Source organism: Vombatus ursinus, unplaced genomic scaffold, assembly GCF_900497805.2.
Source record: "Vombatus ursinus unplaced genomic scaffold, bare-nosed wombat genome assembly UNPS02014863.1, whole genome shotgun sequence".
NCBI lineage: Eukaryota > Metazoa > Chordata > Mammalia > Diprotodontia > Vombatidae > Vombatus > Vombatus ursinus.
Genome location: NW_020954641.1, coordinates 2366652 through 2384044, shown reverse-complemented (window position 1 = coordinate 2384044; position 17393 = coordinate 2366652). Strand labels below are relative to the sequence as shown.

At 39.9% G+C, this 17393-nt stretch overlaps 1 long non-coding RNA gene across 1 annotated transcript; it reads right to left on the bottom strand.

The window, feature by feature from the left end:
• Positions 1-2989: 2989 nt before the first annotated feature.
• Positions 2990-6528, bottom strand: LOC114027636. The gene is made up of 3 exons (XR_003567277.1): positions 6408-6528; positions 3238-3338; positions 2990-3148 (listed from the first exon to the last, which is right to left on the bottom strand). It is a non-coding gene; the product is annotated as an uncharacterized LOC114027636 (long non-coding RNA).
• Positions 6529-17393: the final 10865 nt, after the last annotated feature.

The following is a 17393-nucleotide window of genomic DNA, read 5'->3' as shown; positions in this document are numbered from 1 at the left end:
AAGTAGAAGGAACCAAACATATTTATCCTGAAGAACAGATGACAGGAGGGAGAAATGGCATTCCAAAGCGCCAATAGTTCTGTGGTTGTAGTAGGCAGAAGTTCAGGCAGTTGACCACCTGGGAATTGAGAGAAGGGAAAGCAGAATGGCTGTCAAGTGCCGACATTTCAGTCGAATATTTGTTTATTCTCTTGTTCAGCTTTCAGTGGCTCCAACTGGGCTTCGAAGCTGATTTCTCACTATGGAGGTTCCCTAGGGTGGGGGTGGGGGGGAGAAGGGAAGGTCACATCCTTGTTCTTGAGGTTCTTCCTGGACCGTGACCCCTCCCAAATCCGGGAAGACTATGGACATACAAGGAAAACAGAACAAGGACAAAAAATAAAAGGCAGGGGCAAGGGGGAGTGTAAACTAAAGAAAGTACCAGACCAAGTAGTAGAAATAATAACTCACATTTATGCAGCACCATAAGTACTTTGCTTATTGTAGCCTCATAAAAGTCCTCGGTAATGGCTGTAATACAAAAATTAGCACTCCCATTTTATAGATGAAGAAACGGAGGCTTGAAGAACTGCAGTGATTTGCCTAACATCATACAGAGAACTGCTAGAATTCATGCCAAAGTATATAGACATGAAGTTTTCTCCCTCTCTATAAAATGAAGACAGTAGACTGTATGGATGATCTTTAAACCCTTCAGGGTCTGATATTCTCCGTTCTAAAGATTCCTTGAAGGTCTATTTAATTCTATGTTCTACATTCTAGCATCCGTGCCATTTCTGGCATTCTTTATCTTCAGAGTCCATTCCAGCTCTAACATTCGATGTCCTCAGGCCTCTTCTAGTTCCAACATCATGTTTTCTAAGATCCCTTTTAGCACTTATATTTTTGTTTTTCTATAGTTTAATAGGTCAATGATTTTTCATGTGCTAATTTTTATTTTCAGAGGCTAAATTGGTTTCTTTTTCTTTAGGCTAAAGTATCTCTGATGTCTTTGATTTGGCTATTTCTTCTAATACTGGACATCACAAGCATCCATGAAAGGATATACTGGTAAATATTTTAACAACTGACTCTTCATGGAAAAATAAATAAGCATAATACACTTTTAAGCTTAATCTGAATTAACATTTTCTCCATCACCTTATTAAGTCTACAGAGTCAACAAAAAAGTAAATCAAGTTCTGATTTGTAGCATTTGCTGATTTCTGAGGCATAAATGCTCACACTGAAAATTTAATAATTGACTATCTGGAGCTGGCTTGAGCTGGCCCTGGCACACTCCCGCATCCATGCCTGCTCGTCCTGTGTGATGCTGTAGATTTGCCCAATATGGTCCTTTCGATGTGTAGGGGTCCCTCTTTATGCTCCCTACGCCTTGTGATGATACCAGTGGAACATGTGACCTGTCAGTTGTTCCGGACTTTTGTCATATGACCGGTCCATCTTCTTTGATCATACATTTCTTTGATAACAAGATTCACTTGGATGACTCCTCATTTGTAATGTGCTGAAGCCTGCTCATTTGTACCCACCATGTATTTCTCCCTTGTCTTCTGGGTGATTGCCACCTCCAGTTCTTTGGAGAGCACAGCATTCCATGATTTGCAACTATAGAAACCATTAGAAGAATATGTGGTCTAAAAAAAGGGGAGGGGTTTCTTCAGGGAGAGCTCAAGGTCAGAATTTCTTTTAAGAGTTTCACAAATTGAGAAGATTTTTTTTTTCCCTCAAACTTTTTTTTTTTGCTTTTGTGGAAGTGAATATTACAAGTACAACTCACCAGATTTTCCAGAAACCCTAGTTTCTATTTCAAGCCTCATAAGAAATGTTACCTTAAAGGAAGAAATAGTTTACCACTGTACAGGAACCTACCTGCTTACTAAGGGAGGAGACAAGAGGAGTGAGCCTAGTCACATGCTTGGGCAATCAGAGATTTAGGGCAGGAAGAAATATCTGAGATCAGATTAGAATCTGCCCCCTCACTTAACAGATGAAGAAACTGGGGCCAAGATATGTGTAGCCACTTGCTTTGGGTTGTGTGGTTTGTAAGTAATAGGGCCAGGATCTCAGCCCTTGGTCTGAAGGCCAAATCCAGTATGCTTTGCAAATTGCCACACTTCCTGTCACAGTAACTTTAATCACTTTCTAAGAAAAAAAGGCTTTCTGCATTGCCAGGGATCTCTCTGCAGAATGTCTATGGAGATTTAGGCACAAGAGGGCAGTGGTTTGGTGTAGAGAAGGCTAAAATTCTAGGGGCTGCACTGGCACAAATGTGTAGTATAAACTAGGACAAGTTGCTTTCGGCTTCTGGGCCTCAGTTTCCTTATCTGTAAAGTGAGCAACTGGATGAGCTGGTCCCTGAGGTCACAGCTGGAAGGGCTTTAGGATATAAACTAGATCATGTCATGGCAGGGCTAACAGAGACAGGACTCTAATCCAAGGCTGCAGATCTCAGTTCCTTCCTCTGTAAAATGAGAAGGTTGGACTAGATCAGGGGTTGTTAAACTTTGATAGTCTGGTGAAGCCTGTGAACCCATTCTCAGAAATATTTTTTTTTAAAAATAATTGAAAGAAATGCTAACTTTCAGTTAGAGGCTAAGTGTGGTGGTGCAGGTCTGTAATTCCCACTATTAGGGGAGGGGAAAGCTGTTGAATCTCTTGAGGTCTGGAGTTCCGAGCTGCAGCAGGGCTAAAGCTGATTAGGTGCCCACCCTGAGTCCAGCACAAATAGGATGACGCACAAGGTGCAGGAGATCACCAGGCTGTCTGTTGTTGTTCAATTGTTTCAGCCATGTCTGACTGTGACCCCATTAGAGGCTTTCTTGGCAAAGATACTGGACTGGTTTGCCATTTTCTTCTCCAGCTCATTTTATAGATGAAGAACTGAGGCAAACAGGGTTAAGTGACTTGCCCAGGGTCACACAGCTAGTAAGTATTTGAGGCTAGATTTGAACTCAGGAAGATGAGTCTTCCTGACTCCAGGTTCAGCATTCTATCCACTCCACCATCTTGCTGCCCTAAGGCTGTCTAAGGAGCGTTAAACTAGCCCAGGTTGGAAATGGAGCAGATCAAAGCTTCTCTGCTAATTAGCAGAGGGATGGTCCCATGAGGGACCACTGCACTTTCAGCCTGGGCAAGATAAGGAGACCTGGAAAAAAAAATTAGAGGTTAATGAAAATAAAGATGTCATTTTTTCCCCATCTAAGTTCATGGACCCCCTGAAATTCATCCACTGACCTCTAGGAATCCGTGAGCTCCAAGTTAAAAACCCCTGGACTAGATGATCCTTGAAGCCCCTTCTAGCTTAGGACACATAGAACGTCAGACCTGGAGGGGACCTTAGAACATGAAACATAGAATATCAGAGCTGGAAACTAGAGACCGTTATCCAAACTTTTCACTGTACAGAAGAACAAAATAGAATGAAGTCATTTTCAAGTACTGAGAATAATGCTTCATGATCCTGAGGTTGCCTTCGTGATGTTGAGACTACTTACCAGCATCACTGTGAACAGCCCCTTCATTGGCATGAGGATTGGGGCAGGGGTTATTTGTAGCCATTGCGAGCTCACTAAGTTTCCCCAGGATCCTCTCTGACCACTGGAGCAGCCTTGGCTCTGAGGGAAGGCTTTTCACCTCATTATCCTCTACCACTCCCATTTTGGCCAGTGAGTGAATGCAGCCACTCCAATGGCCCTTTCAAACTTTTAACCTCAAATGTTCCTGCGTCTTCTTAGTTAAAAGACTAAAGTCATGACTCTCTGGATCTCACTCCCCTGCTTTTGTAAAATGTTGGCCTAAAATAGATAATATCTAAGGTCCCCATCAAGTCTGGTACTCTGCCATCTGGGTTCCAGTTCAATTGTAACCTTCTAGGTCAGGGGTGGGGAACCTGTGGCCTCGAGGCCTGTGCTAGGTTCTAAGGTCCCAGTGATGCATGTTTCTTTTGGCAACAATGATCTATTGCCATAGCCTTATGGACCCCACTTGCTAGCCCGAGCTCCACCTCACAGAAACGGTAATTTTCAAAATCACAGAATCATACATGTAGAGCTTTAATGGAGCCAAATCCTCCTATTTTACACAGGAGGAAACTGAGGTGCAGAGAGGTTATGTGACTTGCCCCGGTGTCTGAAGCAGGACTTTAACACAGAACTTCCTGACTTCAAATCTGTTGCTCTACCCATTACATCACACTACCTCTAAGATAAATAACTGGGGCCCAGAAAGGTCACTTGATGTTTCTGAGATCCCATATCTTCTTTGTGATAGAATCAGAGCTAGACTCCAGGTCTCTAACACAGGAAGGTTTGGAATAAACATTGCGGGAATAAACAAGGGACAATGCAAGAAAATGAGAAGCACTGAGGAATCTGCATTATGACTGTTCTGTGAAATCCTACTAGCTCAGGGATGAGGTAAAACAGACACGCTGATACACTGTTGGTGGAGCTGTGAACCAGTCCCCCCATTCTGGAAAGCAGTTTGGAACTATGCCCCAAAAGCTATTAAACTGACCCAGAAATATTCCTACTAGAGTTATATCCCTAAGAAATCCAAGAAAAAGGAAAAAGACTTATATGTACACACTTATTTGTGGCAACATTTTTTTTGTGTGGTGTCAAAGAATTGGAAATTGAGGGGAATGGGAAAATGGATGGCCAAATTATGGTATACAAATATGATGGGCTGATATTGTGCCACAATAAATGATAAAGGGGATGGTTTCATAAAAACCTAGGAAGACACGTAGGAATTGATAGAAAGTGAAGTTAGTAGAACCAGGAGAATAATCTATAATATTGTAAAGATAATCAATTGTGAAAGACCTAAAAAGGTCTTTCTGATCGACATAATGACCAGCCAGTTTTAAAGGACTCATAATGAAATATGCTAACCACTCCCAGATAGAGAACTGATGGGAGTACACATGGAAGGGTATTTTTTTCTCTCTTTTTCTTGCTCTTTTTTTTGAACATGGCTAATGCAAAATTTTTTTGTACAAATATTTTTTTTTAAAAGGAAATATATCTTCCTAGATAAGCAGAAATGACTTATGGATGTGAAATACTGTCTACACTGTCAGACATGGTTGTTGTATTTGTTGTATTTGTCGGCTTTACTTAAATGCTTTTGTTGTTACAAGGAAGGGTTCAACAGAGGTAGGGTTTTGGGGGAAATGATTACAGTATAAAAGCAAAAGGCAACAATAAAACTTTTTTTTTCTTTTTTTTAATGGAAAAAAAGAATTACATCCAGTTATGGAATAGGAGTGATAAAGGTTCCTGATTTATCTGAAGGTTCATTGTGGTAAAGTAACCAAAAAGACTCTATGTGCTGGACTTCCAAACACCCAACTATAGAATTCCCTTTCTGGGGCTCACTTTCCTTTTCTGTAAAATAATATCTGCCTTACCTCATTTGTAGTGCTATTGTAAGAATCCATGGAGATGTAAAATTCTTTAGAACCACAAAGCTCTGTATAGATGGGGTCTGGCAAAATTCATTAAGCCCTTACTATGTACAAGAAAACTGGCTCTGTCACTAACTGTGTGTCACTTCTCCTTTTGGGGCCTCAGTTTCCCCATCTGTAAAATTATAGAAGTTAGACTAGATGACCGCTGAGATACCTTCTGGCTCCAAGATCCTATTATCATTGTCATTGAAAATGATGATCCCAGAAAGATGAGTTAGTCGTCCCTGGCCACCAGAGGGCATCTGAGTTGCACACTAGGAGGGCTCTCTTCTGGCTTATTTCTCTTGTTTTTTTTCCCCCCTAAACTTCAAATTCATTACTCATTTACTTATTTTAAACATTTATTTTTTTTCAAATTTTGAGTTTCAAATTTTCTCCTCCCTCCCAATTCCTCCACCACACATTCAGAAGGCAAGCAATATAATATCAATTATACATGTGAAATCATGCAAAACATATTTCCATTAGACATGTTTCCAAAAAACAGAAAAATAAAGAAAGTGATAAAATTATGCTTCAATTTTTGCTCAGAATTCATCAGTTTTCTTTCTGTACAGGTGGATAACTTTTTTTTTTTTCACAATGAGTCCTTTGGAATTGTCTTGGATCATTATGTCGATCAGAGTAGTCCTGGCTCATTTCTAAAGACTATTTCTGGTGATGTCTTTTTTCTCTCCCCTCCCCTCCCCTCCCCTCCCCTCTCCTCCCCTCTTCTACCCTCCCCTGACCTCCCCTCCTCCCTCCCCTCCCCTCTTCTCTTCCCTTCTCTTCTCTTCCCTTCTCCTCTTTCACTTTTTTTTGCTAATGAAATTATAACTATATTTTGCTGAGTCATGTTAGAGAAGACACTAAAATGAATTACCCTAGGGAAGGTGATTCAGAGACAGCATGAGATAGTGACAGGCACACCAGTTTGAGTCAGGACACTTACCATTTCCAGTAACTTGATGTTGAACTCTGGGCTTTTCGCTTCCTCTTTGGGGGCATCATTTTCTTCCTCTTTCAAATGAGAAGACTGCACCAGAAGGCCTCTAAGGTCCCTTCTAGTTTTTACTTTCTTTGACTCCATGAACTGTGGGATTCTTGGCATCATGGAAATAGTCAAAAGTCTTAAACTTGACCTGAGAGACTCATACCTTTCCTCTCTGGGGCTGCTTCCTATAAACTATCTACATTTCCTCATCATAGAATGTTGTAAAGACTAAGTCATATAGTTAAAGAGGTCACAAGTTGGAGTCTTGCCTCTAGCTCACTGACTATGTGACTCTGGGTAAGTAACTTAAATGAAACCATAGCTCCTCATCTGAAAAATGAAAATAGTGATATATAAACTACCTGTCTTACAAAGTTGTTGTAAAGAAACAACTTTGTAAACCTCAAGTGCTCTAGAAAAAGAATCTATTCTATGTCACAGTTTATTCTTTTCTCATGGTTGTTCTTTTTATTATCCAGTTACTTTGACCATTTTTCTGTAGTGCAAAAACATTATAATACAATAAAATATCCTCCCCCAAAGCAAAACAGATTATTCTCCAGTAATAACTCAGATCTGTATAACAATTATGGTTCTTTTTTTTTTCCTTTTTTTTTTTGGTGAGGTAATTGGGGTTAAATGACTTGCCCAGGGTCACACATCTAGTAAGTGTCAAGTGTCTAAGGCTAGATTTAAACTCAGGTCCTCCTGACTCCAGACCCAGCACTCTATCCACTGTGCCACTTAGGTGCCCCCGACATTTATGTTTCTAAAGAAATTTTCTCACAAAAAAAGGTAGGTAGGTAGCACAGGTATTATTATTATTCCCATTTTACAGATGAGATAAATGGAGCTCTGAGAGGTTACCTGACTCCGGTCATATAGGTGGCAAGTATCCTATGCAGATTTTGAACCCATATGTCTTTATGCCTAAACTACTATACTCTTTAAAGCCAGTCATAGTTTTTTTTTAAACTTTTTTAATGAGTCATTCAGGGTTAAGTGACTTGCCCAGGGTCACACAGCTAATAAGCATCAAGTGTCTGAGGTTGGATTTGAACTCAAGTCCTCCTGACTCCAACGCCAGAGCTCCATCCACTGCGCCACCTAGCTGCCCCCATAGTTTATTACTAACACAAGTCTGTTCTGGGTTCCATCTCCCTTCAACTGGCTCTGGCCCATCTCAACTCAGGTCAGTGAGGTCGCCCTATCCACTACTTGTGTAATCTCTCCCATCTAATAAATCTAGTCTACTGTGGGCAATATGCTCTTACTCTACCTTGTACCAAAATCTATTAACCCTACTTATCCTCCAGTCCCCCACCAGCTCCTCCGTTTGCAGGCAATTAATCATAAAAGTAAGGGATCAATGGGTTAAAGAAAGAATCTTTGCTATTGCTATCTTTTTCCCGGGGCTTCAAGATGTTGCATCCAGAAGCAATAACATCTGGGCTGATACTAGACTGTGAACTCTTCTCCAAAAGTGGTGAAATATGGAAGGGATTTTGACTAGTGAAAAGCTTCCCTTGAATATAAAGGCAACTTCACATTGCCATTACATGGCTCCCAGAAATTATTTGTTTGCTCTTGTCAGGAATCTTGTAAGGAAGAGTTGGATCAATTGACCTCTGGGGCCCCATCTAATTCTGAGAATCCATACTTGTAAGAGTCAATGATCTTAAGTTTCTATGACTGAAAAGCCAACGTTTCTGTAATTCTATGGGTCTGTGATTCTATGTTTCTAACTCTTGTGTGGTTCTACAGTTCGATGCGCTTCTAATTCCAAGTTCCTACAGTTGCTGTTGGGCCCTTGAAATAATATGTCACAGAATATTAGAACAGAGAGTGCCATAGCTGGAAGGAACCTTCGAGAACAGCTAGTCCCATCCTTTTTTTTTTTTTTTTACAGTTAGGGGAAGTGGAGAGAGCAGAAGTGACTGACCCAAGGTTACACAGTGAATTAGTGGCAGATTAGGGGCTAGAACTCAGGCCTTCTGACTCATGGCCTGCTCTTCTGTTCTTTGATTCCCCTGGCTTCAGTCCAGGACTCTGTTATTTCAGACTCAGCCTCACTCAACACAGCATAGATTCAGACTGAGCAGATCAAAGCGAACCCTAATGGGAAAAGGATGGGCCAGCATAAGATGACTTCTAAGCCAAGGGGCTATTTCCCTGGCTGTCCCACCTACCCTGACACACATTTCCTCCTGAAAAAAAAATGGAAATTCATCTCCTGGTGTAAACAACTACACACTCCCTGACCTTTCACCTTTAGTAGGGTTACATTTCCAACCATTACCGACAATGATGGTGTCCTTTTTTGTGGGTGTTGGTTGCCAAGGCCCACCTACCTCCCTAACAAAGAGAAGGTATCTCCTTCCCAAGGAATATGTTTCCAATGAATAAGGAAAACAAACAGAAAAAAAAAACCAAACCTCAGTAAACAGTAAGGAGCATTCATTCACTCACTGGAGGAATCAATGGTTAGCAACATTCATTGAGCACTGGGTATTGATTTTAGAAATGTCAGTTTTGAATAGCATGAACTTACAGGATTTAGCACTAGTCCAGCCTTTTCATTTTATAGAAGAGAAACTGAGGCACAAAGAATTGAGGCAAAGAGCCCACAGTCCCACAGTTAGTAAGTATCAGAGCCAGGATTTGAAGTGAGGGCTCCTGGTTCTGAATCCAGTACCCTTTCCATGACCTTGTAGGCTACCCCCATGTAGGCTGAGCAACAGAAGCAGTCAGGCCAACTCATGATACTCTAAGAAGTTCTCCAGGGCTTGCTTTTGGGGTTTCATATATACACATAAATACCTGTGTTATGGCATGTATGCACAATGTCACGATGGATATTTGTGTGTGTATGTGTGTGCCCATGATCCTTCATTTATGGATTGTAGGCATGTGTATCTATTAGCAGCTAAATGGCTCACTGGTTAGAGTCAGAAGACCTGAGTTTGAACCTTGACTCAAACATTTACTAACCACACCTGCCTGTGCGGCCCTGGGCAAGTCACTTAACCTTCCTTCCTTAGGCTGTTTCCTCATCTGTAAAATGGGAATAATAATTATAGCTACTTCACAGGGCTGTTAGTATCAAAAAGGATAACATGTAAAGTGCTTTACAAACCTAAATTCCCCACATCAATGCTAGCTGTTGTCTCTATATCTAATCCTGCATGTACATGTGGTGCCTATGTTATAGTCTACACCCCGGGTTGCCTCTGTGTATGTCTCTGATACAGTCCATAAGTATGTGAATCTATGTGTGGGTTCATGGAATACAATTCATGTTTAAGTAACCGTATGCCTCTATATGATAGATGTATATCTGTGTACATGAAAACAACTATCATGCTCCTTTGAAAAACTCTTTCCACGGCTCGTATTGGTTTGGTCAGCCCCCGCCGGACACACTGTACACTGACCCTGACACGCTGATGCCATTTTGGTCATCTTGGAGCACAAAGGACAACTAACGACAGGACTGTGTTGGCCCCAGCTTAAACCAGCTCACAAGAGCCAATTATTAAATTTTCTGTGGGAGCACTAAACCTCAGGAATCTGCAAAGGCTACAGATCAGGGTTTTATGTATTGTTTTATTGGTTGCCTAGACTTAAGAAAGTGATGGAGAAAATGGTAATAATGCAAATTAAAATTAAAAGTGTGTTGGGTATACTGTATGTATGTATATGTATATATGTGTGTGTGTATGTCTTTCCAGTGTTGAAGTGTATACCTATATGCTTATGTTACAGCTCTATGTATGTGTTTAAATGTGCCTGTTATAAGCGTATACATACAGATATTCTTCTGTATCTGTCTGCATTAATATCCAAGTGAATGCATGCCTGCATATTCTGGCATGAAGATTCATAAGAACCATATACTTATGTTTGTATATATACATGTATGTATGAACACATGTGTATATATACATGTTAAAGTCTATACGTGTGTGCTTCTACCTAGAGTTTAGTCCATGTGCATACATGTGCACCTATCTCTATAAGTCTACATGTGGAAGTGTGTGGGCTTACATTATCATCTCTGTGCAGAAAATGGCCCACTTTGCTGATAGGAATGGTTACCAGCAATGTGTCAACAGAACCAGTCAAAAGCAATGAAACATATGGCCATTCAAACCTTTTGAGGTTGTTTGCCTCTGATTTCATATTAAGAGAGAAAGATAGTGTAGTGTGTTGGATAATAAGCTGGCCTCGGAGTCAGGAAGACCTGGGTTCAGGTCCTGTCTCTGACACTAGGACTCTGAGCTAATTGTGTAATGTCTTGTTCTACTACCACCACCACCACCACCACCTACCACACCCACAACTCCCTAAGACAAGGGTGGGGAACCTGCGGCCTTGAAGACACATGTGGCCTGCTAGGTCCTTGAGTGTGGCCTTTTGACTGAGTCCAAGTTTTACAGAACAAATCTTTTTATTAAGGGGATTTGTTCTGTGAAGTTTGGATTCAGTCAAAGGGCCACACTCGAGGACCTAGAGGGCCGCACGTGGCCTCGAGGCTGCAAGGTTCCCCACCGGGATGTAAGACTATAAATTGAAGAAAAGGTGTTGATCTTCCTTTGCAGATGAAATTTTCTCACTAGGTGTTCCCTATACCAACAAAATCATTCTTCTATTCAACAGTAAATAACAAAATAAAATAAAAATAGGCACAAACTGCCTGCTGAGAGAATGAATTCGGTTCTACTCTATTAGTGGAAAGAACATAGGAAGGTCAGAGAACCTGGATTCAAATCCCAGGCCTCCTGCCTACTACCTGTGTGACTATAGGCATCAATTAACCTTTCTCGACCCTAGTATCCTCCTTGGTAAAATGAGGAGGCCAGATCAGATGATCTTGAAGATCCCTTCTCTCTCTAAGTCCTATGATCCTTTCTCATGATTCAAACCACTGATTCAGAGCAGGCTCTCTCATGACGACTTGCTAATAGATCCCTTGTTAACTCATTCATTAACTCGTTAATTCATTCCCAGAACTCCAGAATCTCAGAGAAGCAATAGATCTGAGAGGGTGACAAGTCCTACCTTCAAAGGAATTACCACTTCATCATCCCCAGAAAAGCAGTCATCCAATCTCTACCTGAAACCTTTAAGTGGCAGGACACTCACTCCCCTCCAATGTAGCACATTCCACTTTTGAACTATAATTGTTAGGAAGTTTCCTTTATATCAAGCCTAAATTTACTTCTTTGTAAATTCCTTCCATTGCTCCCAGTGCTGACCTCTGGTATCAAGCAGAAGAAGTTTAACCTTCCTTCCACATAATAGCCCTTCAAATATTTGAAAGCAGTTATCCTTTCTTCATTAAATTTCTCTTTTCCAAAATAAACATCCCTAGATTATTTTTTCCACATGTAATGGTCTCCATTCCACTTACCATCTTGATTACCCTCTTCTCGGCACATTCTAGCTTGTTGTTAAAATGTGGTACCGAGGACTAAAGAAAAAACTACATATGTTCAGTAGTCTGACCAAAATAATACAGTGAAACTATCATCAAGTCCTTTCTCATTCTGGATACCTTGTCTCTTGCTGCATCCTAGCTCAGAAAGCATTTGATTTTTTTGAGGGGGGGGCACCATGTCATGCTCCAAAAGGTCTACTCTGATCATCATGACTTAGTTCTCTAAGGTTAGTCTGGTAAATACGAGCTATGACAGCTTCTTCCTCAGTGGGAATGATCTCAGAAACAGCATCATAACATAGATAAATGGGGGCAGCTAGGTGGTGCAGTGGATAGAGCACTGGGCCTGGAGTCAGGAGGACCTGAGTTCAAATCTGGCCTCAGACCAGATATATAACACTTACTAGCTGTGTGACCCTGGGCAAGTCACTTAACCCCAGTTGCCTCAAAAAAATAAAATAAAATAGATAAATGAAAAACAGCTGATTCTGATTGACACCTTTTCTATAGTTGTTTAATCCCATAAAGGAATTGTCACAAGGAAGTCAAAAAAGCACAGAAATGAAATGAATCTATCAACACTTGAATACTTCACTAAGTGGAAAAACAGAACAGCCAAGAGCAACAGCAATTTAATCTTATTTATGAAGTATTATGGAGAAGAGATTTCTGGTCAAGATGGCCACAGGGATAGAGGGTAGGCTGCCCAGCTCCCACATACCTACTCCAGTAAAACCCTGAAATTCATGGCAGACTGAATAGTGATCCAGAACTCCAAAGAGAAACTGCTCATTGAAAGTGACTTCTTCTACCTCAGACCTGTAAAAAAAAATGTTATCCAGAAGTTCCCAGACAGTAAGAAAGAAAATTCCTCCAGTGAAATCATCCCCACAAGGAACAGAACATGTGACTCTGTGCCTACAGTCAACAAGAGTGGGGGGCTCCCTCGAGAAGGGTCCAGGGTGAAGTTCCAGGGTGGCAACTTTGGAAGCCTGGGATGAGCTGAAGTAGAGTGCAGCAGTGGAAGGCAGTAGCCAATTTACCAGTGTTGTGCTGGTGCCTACTGTGGATGAGGGGAGGTTGGGGTACAGGAAGGAAGGAAGGGAGGGCTTCAGTTGCCTGACACTGTCTTGAGCGAGCCCTACCAACAGTGATTACCACAAAAAGAGGGCCAGTGTAAACCTTTTAAAAATACGTGAAAAGATGATGGAAGGAAGCACAGAAAAGCAGGACGGTTTTGAAAGAATCTTGCAGAATTTACTATATGCTTTATATTTTAAAGAAGTGGTATGAAATGGAGATCCATGATTTCATACTGAATCCTTGTTTTCCGTTTGACTCTGTGTATGAAAATGTTCTTTTTTGTTGTTTTAATTATTTTCCTTTCATGATTATCAGTTTCGGATCTATTAGTTAGTTAGCCTTAAGTAGATTTTTAATATTCACTATGGTGGTACAGTAAGAATAGTTGGTACAAAACATCTCCCTAGAAGTCTGCAACACACTCTCCCACAAGTACCTACAGAGTCCAGGGGAAAGTGGGCTCAAACTAGGGAGCACACCTAGCAAAAGCGTAATTTTTAACTCCTAAGTGTTGGGAGCCTTTTTTTTCTCATTCATGGGGTCCAACTAAAAGGAAGAGACCCAGTCAAGACTGAAGGAAGGCAAGGCTGTTCCTCAATCTGATCCCCAGGGTGATTCCTCCTCAGAAATATGCTAGAAAGCTATACTATCTCCAACATCTTGAATGACTCTGGTTCTCTAACTTGATACTTAATAGAGGACCCCTGGAGCATGACAAAGTTTCTTTGGCCTATCCAAACTTGATTTTCATACAAAACATCTCCCCAGATTTTTGTGCAATTACATTTCAAAAAACTTTTCACACTTAGTCTAAAACCTATGATTGATTTCAGCTAGATGCAGAGTAGAGTGACTTGGAGTCAAAAAGACGAGTTCAAATCTGGCCCCAGACACTTACTAGCTGTGTGACCATGGGCAAGTTACTCAATCTCCCTGTTCCTCAATTTCCTCATCAGTAAAATGGGGATAACAATAGCAACCATTTCCCAGGATTGTTGTGAGGATGAAATTCAATGATATTTGAAAGGCACTTTGCAAACCTTAAAGTTCTTTATAAATGTGTTGTTGCTATTATTATTATTATTATTATTATTATTATTATTATTATTATGCATCTTATCACTTATTTAAGTGGAATAGGGTGACAAGTAAATATCAATCAAACATATCCTTACAACAACAATATTTTGCCCAATAATTGTATTTGGCTACAAATCATGATCTTTGAGAAATAAAAGTTGCAGACAACTCCATGGGTATGTAACATCAGTTGCAACATATTACCAACAAGGACTTGTACTTTCTTTGAAAATCCTAGGGAATCAGCAAAGATATTCCTTAAGGCAATAGCTTCAGCAAAGTTGCAGGTAACAAAATCACCCCACCCCACCCTGATCAATTGCATTGTTTGTAATAATAATAAAATCTAAGAGACAATGGACATGTGATCTTAAAAGTAAAGATCATACTGTTAAAAAATTTTAAAAAAGTAAATCATATACCCTTCATAGCTATGGGTAGGAGATATTTCTTAGTTAAATATAGGTAATGACAAAAGATAAAATTGATAACTTTGATTACATGAAACTGAAAAGCATCTATACAGACAAAATTAATGCAACTAGGACAAGAAGGCAAGGAGTAGAATAGAAAAAAAAATTTTTTTGTTAAATTTCTTTAATAAGAGTTTGGTATCCAAGATACATAAACAATTAACTGATATAGGTATATAATATATGTACATATACATACATGTATGTGTATACATATGTGTACGTGTGTCTATATGCATATATATAACCAAATACCTTTTTTCAATAGATAAGTGGTCAAGGGATATGAACAAACTGTTCTCAAAAGAATAATTACAAACTATTAATGATGACAGAGGCTGCTGGGTGGTTCAGGGGTGGGGGTGGGGCTTCGAGTCAGGAAGACTCTTCTTCCTGAGTTCAAACCTATCCTCAGACACTTACTAGCTGTGTGATCCTGGGCAAGTCACTTAACACAATTTGCCTCAGGTCCTTATCCATAAAATGAGATGGAGAAGGAAATGGCAAACCACTTCAGTATCTTTGCCAAGAAAACACCTGATGGGGTCATGAAGAGTTGGATATGGCTGAAAAGCAACTGAATAACAAAAGGACCACAGAAGAGCTGGCTAGGTAGTTCAGTGGATAGAGAGCTAAGCCTAGAGTCAGGAAGACTTGAGTTCAAATCTGACCTCAGACACTTACTAGCTGTATTACCCTGGGCAAGTCACTTAACCTCTGTTTGCCTTAATCCACTGGAGAAGGAAATGGCAAACTACCTAGTATCTTTGCCAAGAAAACCTTATAATGGGGTCCTGAAGAGTCAAACAGTGACTGAAAGAGTGAACAACAAATGACCACAGAAAGACTGCTCCAAATAACTCATAATAAAAGAAATGCATATCAAACAATCCTGAAGATTCACCTCATACTCCTGCAAATTTGCAAAGATTAAAAAAGGTGGCAATAGTGAACAGTAGAGGGGTTGTATGGGAAGATTGGCACTCTAATGCATTTTTGGTGGTGTTGTGAATCAGTATAATCATTTTGGAAAACAATTTGGAAGTATACAAATAAAATAGATTAAAAAGTCTATATTGTTTGACCTAGAAATTCCATTACTGGGCTTATACCCTAAGGAGGCCATTGATAAAAAACAAAGTTCCCCCAGACACCAAAATATTTATAGCAGCACTTTTTTGTAAGGGCAAAGAATTGGAAACAAAGTAGATGGCCACTAATTGGGGAATGGCTAAACAAATTATGGTTCACTACATGAATATAATGGAATAATAATGTGCTGTAAGAAGTGATGATTGCAATGAATACAGAGAAGCATGGAAAGATCTATATGAACGGATGCAAAATGAAGTAAGCAGAGCCAAGAAAACGATATATACAAGGACTACACCAATGTAAATGGAAAGAACTGTAAACATACACATATACAAATCAAGAGTGAATGTTGCTAGAATGAAGAGATATGTGAAGATACTCCTACCTAACCCTTTTACAGAGATGTAAAGGGTGCAGAGGTCCATATATATTGCACATTGCAATATTTTCAGACTTTATCAACGGACTGATCAATTATGTTGTTTTTTTTCCTCTTTTTCCTTTCTTTGTCTTTAAAAAATAAACGGTGTTACATGGAATGGTCCTTTGGAAGAGGGAGGAGGAACACTGGGGAAAACTATAGTGACTTAAAAAACCCAAAGGACAGTAATAAAAACTTATTTAAAAAAAACAATGACCTGTACATGGGAAGTGGTATAAGATAATCCAGAAAATGTGACTACAAAAAGAAGTCATGTAGCGAGATGGAAAGTTAAGAGATGGACAGCCTCATTGTGATCTAGAAGTGACCCCAAGTTCTCAGAGGCTTTGCCAATAGAGCACAAACTAGACATTAAAAAGATAGGAATTAGGGGGATAGAACTGTTATTTTCAAGTATTTGAAGGGCTCTCATGAAAAAAAAGCATCAAGAGCTTAAAAATGTCCTCCTCAATTCCAGAAGAGAAAACTAGGAGCAAGTGGTGATTTGGAGTGAATAAGAGAAATCACAGTATTAGAATTACAGACCCTCAGAATGCATCTAGTGCCTGTCCACAATACTCCTAACAGTGGTTATCTAGCATCCACTTGAAGACCTCCTGTAATAGGGATCTCACTGTCTCCCAAGACAGTTCTGATCATTAGAAAGCTTGTCCTTACCCTAAACCTAATTATGTCTCCCTATACCTTCCACAAATTGTCCGTAGTTTGCTCTTGAAGTAGAACAAATCTACTCTTTCTTCTCCATGATAGCTCTTCAAATACTTGAAGAAGCTTGTGTACTCTTCTCTCTAATTCTTTTAGTTTGTACCTTATAGCTTGATTTTTAGTTCTTCTCTTATAGTCCACATAAAGTGCTATGAGATTAGATGATCCCAAAGGCCTTTTAATGAGGAGATGAAGTGTATGGCTAAAGTAAAAGAACATTAAAAGTGAACAGTCAAGGAAGGTAAGGAACAGTCAGATTCGAGACTCTGTTAGTTCATCAACATGGATATCGAAGTCATCAAAGACCATATAAAGAGAGTCAAGAGGTGAAATGACTGAGGAACTTGGCAATGAATTTTTGTGGCCAGTAGACAATAGCAGCAAGGAATAGCACAGAGTAGTAGAGAATGTGACATGGGTTTTGAATCATGCAAAGCAGATGGAACTTGCGTCAGTGGTTCTCACACAGCACAAAGGAGCCAGGTACACTATAGGGGATTTCTCACTTCTCTAGCTTATTGTCTCCCACAAAATAATCCTTGAATTTCACTATCTGACACCGTCTAGTAGTTGTCATCAACTGCCTTTGTACGCATATGGTTTGCAAATGAAAATGTTTATTTACA